Source organism: Choristoneura fumiferana, chromosome 4 (assembly GCF_025370935.1).
Source record: "Choristoneura fumiferana chromosome 4, NRCan_CFum_1, whole genome shotgun sequence".
Taxonomy (NCBI): domain Eukaryota; kingdom Metazoa; phylum Arthropoda; class Insecta; order Lepidoptera; family Tortricidae; genus Choristoneura; species Choristoneura fumiferana.
In genome coordinates, this window is record NC_133475.1 from 13,688,084 (window position 1) to 13,697,234 (window position 9,151).

Consider the following 9,151-nt stretch of genomic DNA (forward strand, 5'->3'; position numbering starts at 1 on the left):
CAATCAAATCAACTGACAAAAAACTTTAGGCTCCTGTTGTTCATGAGGACACAATTTTTCTAGCACGACACGTCAAAAATTTTGTTAAACTTTTGATCTTTTTTTTTCATCATTCATCATTGGCTGTAAGTATATTTAATTTTTTTAAAGGATATAGCGAACGGTTGACACTATTTACCGGCATAGATAATACCGGCATGGAAATACCGGCCCGATATTTCGTGTACGCGCCCATACAAACTGGTGTCAAACTGACAGTATGGGCGTGTACACGAAATATCGGGTCGGTATTTCCATGTCGTTATTATTCAGTTCAATCAAATCAACTGACAAAAAACTTTAGGCTCCTGTTGTTCATGAGGACACAACTTTTCTAGCACGACACGTCAAAAATTTAGTTAAACTTTTGATAATTTTTTCTTCTTCATCAAACATTGGCTGTAAGTATATTTAATTTTTTTAAAGGATATAGCGAACGGTTGACACTATTTACCGGCATGGAAATACCGGCCCGATACTTCGTGCACGCGCCCATACAAACTGGTGTCAAACTGACAATATGGGCGTGTACACGAAATATCGGGTCGGTATTTCCATGTCGGTATTATCCATGCCGGAAAATAGTGTCACCCTAGCGAACTTAAGAGTTGTCAAATACCGTGTTAATCTCTTACAGTTAACGATATCAGAAAAAAGAGTAGACAGTCATTCAAAATTGTCATCAATAACGGCAGCAGAAGTCGTCGCAGGAATTATCATGATGCGTGCAGCGGCATGGCCCAGTGAGGCCGTAACTTCACGCGCGGCCGCCGCCGGTAACGAGGAGCCACATAAAATAAAATGTCAGCAGCGAAGGGATCCTCTAAATTTACCTAAATGCCAAATAAACTGCGAATCGCTTTAGCATTTATGAAGACTGCTCTAAATTTCACTGTTGATCTTTTAGAGTTCAAATTACGTTTGTTTGTACCTTTGGAAATGCCTGATACTTATGTGTAGCTATGTACACGTAAGTGTTGGAAAATCGTCACGAAGGTTTCGACGACCACGAACATACCTACTTCGTTAATTGAAAGACATTTAGAGCACCTATTTAAAAGTATAAAGGCAGGAAACAGACGGATGGAAAAGGAACTAAAATAAATGCAAAATGTTGCTGTAGTGTAGTCTAACACTTCACGTCAAATGAACCGGTTATGAAGAAAGTGATTCCATCATTTTAATTTATATTCTTTATTTTCTTTTGTTTAATATCCTTCAAACGAGGTGTCAAGTTGGATGAGTTCCTACTTAATTCGCTGTTCTGTGCTAGAAAATAATAACGTGATTAGCTTTTGTTTAGACTGAATTACACAATACGTTTCATAACTATGGCTGAAGACCGGTTCTCCCAACTATTCCTATTGGAATAAGATTTATTTAATTTGCACTGATTTCAATACGGGGGATTAAAATCGACTAAAGTTTAAAACACATTCATTACGTATTTTTAGCCATATCGAGAATACACTCTTATTATAAATCGACTAAAGTTTAAAACACATTAATTACGTATTTTTAGCCATATCGAGAATACACTCTTATTATTATCTTTATGTTAGTTGGGTCGGTGGTCGAAATTCACGGTCTTATGAATTCACAAGTTCCTAGCCGCAGAATGTGAACTTGTGTGTGATTACTTTACGGTTTGGCGATTTTAATAACTCTACACGCGAGGCAAACAAGATATTGAAATACGTAATAAGATATAGCCTAAATTTAGCGGAATTCCGCTAAATTTACCCTATATCCTATTACAATATTATATGTAATAAGATATATTGATTACGTATAATTCGCATTTTAGGATTCCGTAGGCAAAGAATGGTATCACTCACGGATGGTGGTGCTCACTTACCATCAGCTTACCCGTTCGCTGGTCCACGCTGTGTCATAGGTTTTTTTTGCAAATTGGCGTGATTAGAGTAAAAACTATAAAGCAAAAACAAGGAATGACAGTAAAAATCGGTCAATGATTAGTCGACCTAGCGCTACATGAGATCATTTATTTTATAAGTAATGTTCATTTGATAATGTACATTTTATAGAGGTATACGGTTTTACGTCGCAGGGGACCGAAGAGTTAGCAGCTTCCTCAGACAAAGAATTAGCTTAGCTGTTCAGAAAGGGATCGCTGCCAGCATCTTCGAAATCATGCCTTAGGGGACCTTTTTAATAATTTGTTTTACTTTTTATGAACTATAAATTTAGGATAGTTATGTATAAAATGGTAAGTTACTGTTTTATGTATTTCTTATTTTCTGATATTACCTAAGTCTAATGACAAAGATATTTCATGGAGATATGGAAATCTTTGTGCAACCAATTTACACATTGCCTTTTTAGGGTTCCGGAGCCAAAATCGCAAAAACGGAACCCTTATAGTTTCGCCATGTCTGTCTGTCTGTCTGTCTGTCCGTCCGCGGCTTTGCTCAGGGACTATCAATACTAGAAAGCTGTAATTTTGCACGGATATATATGTAAACTATGCCGACAAAATAGTATAATAAAAAAATAAAAAAAATTTTTTTTAGGTTACAGTAAAGTGGAGGTGATTTTTTTTTCTCATCCAACCCTATAGTGTGGGGTATCGTTGGATAGGTCTTTTAAAACCATTAGGGGTTCGATTCAGTGATTTTTTTGCGAAATAATTTACCTTTGAAGTGCAAAATTTCATTAAAATCGAGATGGAGCGTCTAAACCGATGGGTGGAAAAATTAAAAAAAAATCAGGATGATAGTAAGTATATCAAACTTTCAAGGAAAACTATAACGGCTAAGTTTGCTTGAGAACTATTAGTAGTTTAAGGGTAAATAGCAGCCTAAGGTATAAAATTTATATTTAACTAAACTTGGAAGATTCATAAAATAATAATCCTATCTTAAAAAAAAATATTACTTAATTTTTTCGTAATGGCTACGGAACCCTATTTCGGGCGTGTCCGACACGGTCTTGGCCTTTTATAAAAACGTAATAAAGTAAAGGGAGACTCTTCCAAATGAACTTCAAACCACTCTTCACACACTTCTGACTCCATATAATTATTTCAGTAATACTAAAGCGTGTAGCTCACGAACGGTTCTGTGTGTTAAGTTTCAAAGGTAACGGGATCAGCTTTTTGGCTCTAATGATTGACATATTTAACGTGAAAAGCGTACCACTGTCTCTCGACATTTTGTAATGGAACCGTCGTCAACCACTTGGTGATCTCTACTTGACTACTGATGGCAATTGCGGAGTTGCCTTTTACGGTCCGAGACCGTTACTTTATCAAAATGTATATAACTATGGCTGATTTAAAAACCATGTGTTTGTACGGAAAAAATATCTATATTGTTTTAAGAACCATTTGTTTGTACCTAAACAAATATTGCACTATCTTTCAGAAAAAAATACAAAACTTATTACTTTAACTTAACTAAGGGAAGGAAGATACAACTTTTTACCCCACGGGACAGGCCGGCCATGCCTAGTGTGGGGGTTAGCTCAAATGTAATATGCGTTTTTAATATTTTCGGAAATAAACTAATTGTATTTGTACTTCTAATGCTATCCCGCACGGTTCTAGAAAACCAAGCACAACACCCTCTTTGTTACTATTTAACGAATTCGTCTAACGATTTTAAATGAATTTTCACTTCTCATGCTTTTAAAATGTTACTTTAGTCTCTGCATATCGGGAGTAAAGCTCCCCATGAATCTCTAGGGGTTAAAGTAATTTTTATTTATTTATTTTGGAAACCCCTCAAACAGTCAATAACTGTGTTAGTGAATGGAGGATTATCGCCATTTTCAGTGATTGTGTATAGATAATTTTAGGGCGTAGAAGTAACCTGAAAGTAACAACTGTGCAAAAATATTTAAAAATAGGATTTAATTTTGTGAAACACAATTAAATGATTACGAATATGAATCTGCTTATTCAATTATATTAAGGATGAATTCATTTTATTATGCATAGTCCAATTAGTTTTAAAATAGTTTTCAAGTTTGAATTTGTTGGCTAAATATGCAATAGTTAGGTATATTTATGTAGTTTTTATTTATTTTGTTTCCTATCATGTTGTTGTATCATGTGTTGTGTTCCTTAATATAAATAAATTGTCATTAGCATTTAAAACGTCACTTTCCAAAAAAAAAAGAAAAGGAAAAAAACCGCGGAGCAATTTTTTTTTCAATTTCAATTTTGAACAGATGTCCATTAGTCGTATTGAGCGTACGTTTTAAAAAGTTATATTGTAATTTTGAGCAGAACGTCGTTTTTTTCCTCGCATTCAAAGTGAAAAGTAGATTCAAATCAGTAGGTAGTAACTGGACATTTTGCCCAAGTATTATGACTTAGTTTCTTGTGTCCAAGTAATCTTGTTTTACGTAATGTGCTAATTGTATTGAATTGCCGCATGTTCTTTTGTATTGTTTTTTTTATTTCCTTGATTTTTGTTTTTAATCTTTTTCTCCTTTCCTTTATTAGGGTTGTGTTAAATGCTGTGTACAATTATTATTGTGATGTATTGAGCTGTAATTACGTAAACTAAGTCACTATATTTTTAATTATGTTATTGTACCCAAATTAATCATCATCATCCCAGCCTATATACGTCCCACTGCTGGGCACAGGCCTCCTCTCGGAATGAGAGGGCTTGGGCCGTAGTTCCCACGCGGGCCCAGTGCGGATTGGGAACTTCACACACACCATTGAATTGCTTCGCAGGTTTGTGCAGATTTCCTCACGATGTTTTTCTTCACCGAAAAGCCCAAACTAACCCAAAGTAATAAAATAATGAAATAAATAAAATAATAATAATAATAGTGTTTGACGCGACTCGCTCTGATCGGGTAGCTAAACATCTCGTGTCATTATGGCTTGTTTTAGTCCCTCGTTGAACAATCTATTATTAATGCTACTTATACATACTGCTACCTGGTAAATATGTTGAACGAGCGATCGCGAAGCATCTCTGTTTCAGCTTGAGAAAAATACTTTGATATGTCTTCCGGCTGTCTGTTAACTTTCTCGTCGTAAGTTTATGTGTACAAGATTGTGATAGTATCAATTTTAACTCTATGCCATGTCGGCCAGAAGGTTCGATGGACTTAATTACGGTAGAAAATTATGTCACAGGACTTCAATGTGACATGGCAATAGATTTTTGAAACGGCCAATCCATATTGTTAAAACCAAGGTGTAGAGTTAGTAAAGTCAGAGCTTAGAGGCTTGGTAACTTTTCCTGGGGTTTGATAACTTTTTTTAAGAGCTTGTGAGTTTTCGCCGCCAATTTTGCATTCAATATTATACATCGTCTCAACATAGAGGAAGTTGCACCAAGTTACTATAATGGAATGAGTTAATAATAATCAATGTGAAACCAGCCCTTAATATTATTGTCCAGTTAAGTAAATTTCGCTCTGCAGAAATTTAAAAAAGCGGAGAATAATTGACAAATGCTTTGTTATAGTTTTAGTTAGTAAGTTTGTGCCAACTTTAATAAACACCAAGAAACAATTAACCCAACCATGGCAGTTCACAACATGTTAATCTAAATAAGCGCCCACATAACCGTTGCTGCTGTGGCTGCACTAGGAGGGTTCCATAAATCACGACCGTCATAGTTTAATAACGGCTGACAGATTTGAGAGCGCTGCAGGAATCCAAGCAATATGTCACGCAGTCACGGAGCGTCGCTCACTTCTCTATCTGTGACGGGACGTAACTGCGAAGTTACATCCGTATCAGTAACTTGGATGGGTAAGTAGTACTAAATGAAAAATACTCTAACGGGTCATAATAAGATTAGATTTTTGTTTTTGTTATTCTATTAAACTTAATTTTTATGTTAAAGCTGTGTTAATATTATTTTGCCGTCATGTCATAATTTACAATAATTTCTATGAGTTCATTGCAGAAAAATTAAACTTTGTATTATTTTGAAACCTACCCATGTGCCTAATCAGTTTAGATATACGAAAATTCTTTTTTATTATAAATTTAGAATTTTTTTTTGGTAAGTACCTACCTATTTCATTTTTGATATATTATTTACAAATCTCCGATCTGATTGCTTAAAGAAAATTCTTGAAAGTAAGATTGTATTGCAGTGTGGTTTAATTTATGCAGCGTAACAAACCTTCAACTATATCTCTTTCGTTCTCAGGTTCCAGTTTTGGCCAGTTACCCGTCTTTCTTTCGGATAATGTTCATTATCAGTTTCCCATTTTAACCTTTTCGAAAGCATCAGGGAAGGGTATCAAGGCACAAACGATTATTTGGTTCTTTAGAAGCTATTCGACCTAAGGATAGGTTTGTGTAAAGGCAGGGTAAGGGAAGTTTCGAGCGGTCCACTGGCAAAAACTGTTCTTTCACCTCGTTCGTTCCGAAATTGGAATTGCTCACCAAACGCCGGTTCCGAAGGATACCTACGGCGAGCAAACTTCGCCGGCCGCTTCTACCCTGCTATACTTACGACACTTTGAGTTTTTACGTGCAAGTTCGCTGGTTAGTGTGGAAGGTAAAAATCGTTACTTCCTGTAATGTTGCCGGTCCTTACCTTTAAGTTTTCCGATAATGTAACTGTTTTTTTAATATAATAAAACGGACTTAAAACATAAGTAATTTTGCGAGTGATTTTATAATACGTTTCAATATAATGTCTATTAAGTGTTTTGCTGACTGCAATTAACGGTATGACAGGATTTTTGGCAAAATCTATGTCTCACACCGCTGACTGATACTTTAATAATTCTCTTATACTGTAATTTTTCCACCTTAATTTTCAGTTTTTAGTGTCAAGAACAGGAAAAATTACAGAAGCGGTATTAAAAATGATGAGTGCCCTGTAAATGTCCCCTTATTTTTTTTTCAAATTTAGTTTGGGCACGCCCCTTTGTTCGGTACACTTCCCCGTAAAATGGTTGCCAATATTCAGGACAACTTTCCAGCGGGGCCTCGAAAACGATATAAAGTTTCACTTTGACATCTATTTATGTACACACCTCTGAAATAGGTACGGAAGTTTTTTAAACTTTCAAAAGTAAGTATAAGTGCCGTGGCCAACACGTAGGTAAACTAAGTTACTTGTGGCTTTAATTATTATACGGCGTTCAGCTTGCCTGTTTAGCTTACGTCCCTAATGCTAGCTTGGTTATGCGTAATGTAATTTTTCCTTTTATATGGTTTCACTAGTTGTCTAAGTGGAGCAATTTCACTGTTTCCTTCGCTCTTGGTATTTTCAATACATTTGAAGAGTAAAACAAAGCACCGGCTATTTGTATCGGCGACAAATAAGAGTCCTTTTGAGCTTCAATTATTCGAAAAACGCGCCTGATCGGGAGGATCAGAGATGAATCCTTTCACCTACAGCCCTTGTTTCCAATTAAATTCATATTATTGGACTGAAGGACATACATCAAAAGCAAATAAATTACGCATTGATCAAGTCGCGTCGATCCAAACGCGTGAACGCGCGGCTGGATTTATTTGATTTCTCTGCGTCGCCTACTTAGTTACGGGGAAACTGAGATCGTTAATTCCGACACGAAATACTTTTTTTGGTACGAGATTAAATAAAATTTCATTTTCTTTTTCGTATTCTCAGGTTTCTTGTCACCAGAGAAAGTAGATTGTTTTTAGGTAGGTAAGTACTTATTTTGTTAACAAATTATGGTTATTGTGGATGTACCTATTAACATAATGCGACTCTGCCTACATATATGTAAGATAAGTAAAGAATTAACTTTGATCATAACATTGAGTTTAATTAAATACAATGTTAAGATTTTTAAGACCATTTATGACCAACTTATCATCTTTATTACCTTTGCGAAATAGTTGTAGTATGCGGTGGTCGTATCTCCTTTCTTGTATGTACTTTACCTGTTTAAAATAAATTGGAAAGTAATTTAAGTCTTAAAAGCTTAACTACCAATGGAGCTGGAAATTCTGGTGACGTCAGCATCAATATTAATGGCTGCCAGCTTTAAGGCCGCCAGGGAGTTGCAAGGAAATGCCCACGATTCGTGGAACTCAATTGGACGGCGCCAGTCCGACGGACACACTTGCAAGCAAATAAATAATAAACATGTTTTCAGAATCGATAGTTATAGATAAATAGCCTGGTAGGTTTCTTTACCAAGAAATTGGAAATCATTGTGGGTCAAGTTCATAGAATTTAACACTGCAATCTGCAGAATTAACTATGCTAAGGGAATATTATCTTTGTAGAACTGCCAAAGCCAAAGTTATTAGAAACAATTTATAATTTATAATGAACTAGCTTTTGCCCGCGGCTTCGCCCGCGTGGAATTCGGTTGTCGCGCGCTGTTCCCTCGGGAACTGCATTTTCCGGGATACAAGTAGCCTATGTCACTCTCTCACCCATAAACTATCTCTATGCTAAAAATCACGTCGATCCGTCGCTCCGTTTCGACGTGAAAGACGGACAAACATACAAACACCCAAACACAAACACTTTCGCAGGGATAAGCTCGACTTTATTTTCCTCTCTGTGTATTTTTATTTTTATGTGCAATAAAGAGTTTACATATATACATACATAATATTAGTATATGAATTAATAACAGTTTACTTTGGTTGAGTGAGAGAATAATATGTAGTGTATTAAAATTAATTTATTTAAACAATTACAATACATATATAATAATAATACTGGTTGGAAGGCACTTTTAATTAATCTAGGTTAAATTTTATATCTAGGTACTAAAGTGATGGTTCATCTTTATTTGCTATGCGCTTGTATCCTACTACATCGGAAGTACCTACTATTAGCGCTACTTTACAATAAAATGCTTTACAATAAACTAGGTAACTAAATTGTATCCAAATATATATGCTGAGCCGGGACCTTTTTATAGCGGCAAAACTTCTTATTGTTATTTTTACTAATTATGTGTCATTGCTGTTATAAATAATTTTTTTTCTTTCTTTCTTTCTTTCTTTCCAAATAAATCTGTATCTGTATAAATTATACTGAACCAAAGTTCTTTTAACAACTAATATTAATCTTTCATATTTTACGAGTACGTCCTGCCATAATTATTAAAAGCGAAAGCACAGCGAAAGTTTGTGGGTTATGTGGGTGTGTTCGTGCGTGTGATT

At 35.3% G+C, this 9,151-nt stretch overlaps 1 pseudogene; it reads left to right on the forward strand.

Annotated features, from left to right (window-relative positions):
* The window catches only part of LOC141427191 (lachesin-like), a 20,764-nt pseudogene extending 18,562 nt beyond the window's left edge, over positions 1-2,202 (forward strand).
* The last annotated feature ends 6,949 nt before the right edge of the window (positions 2,203-9,151 follow it).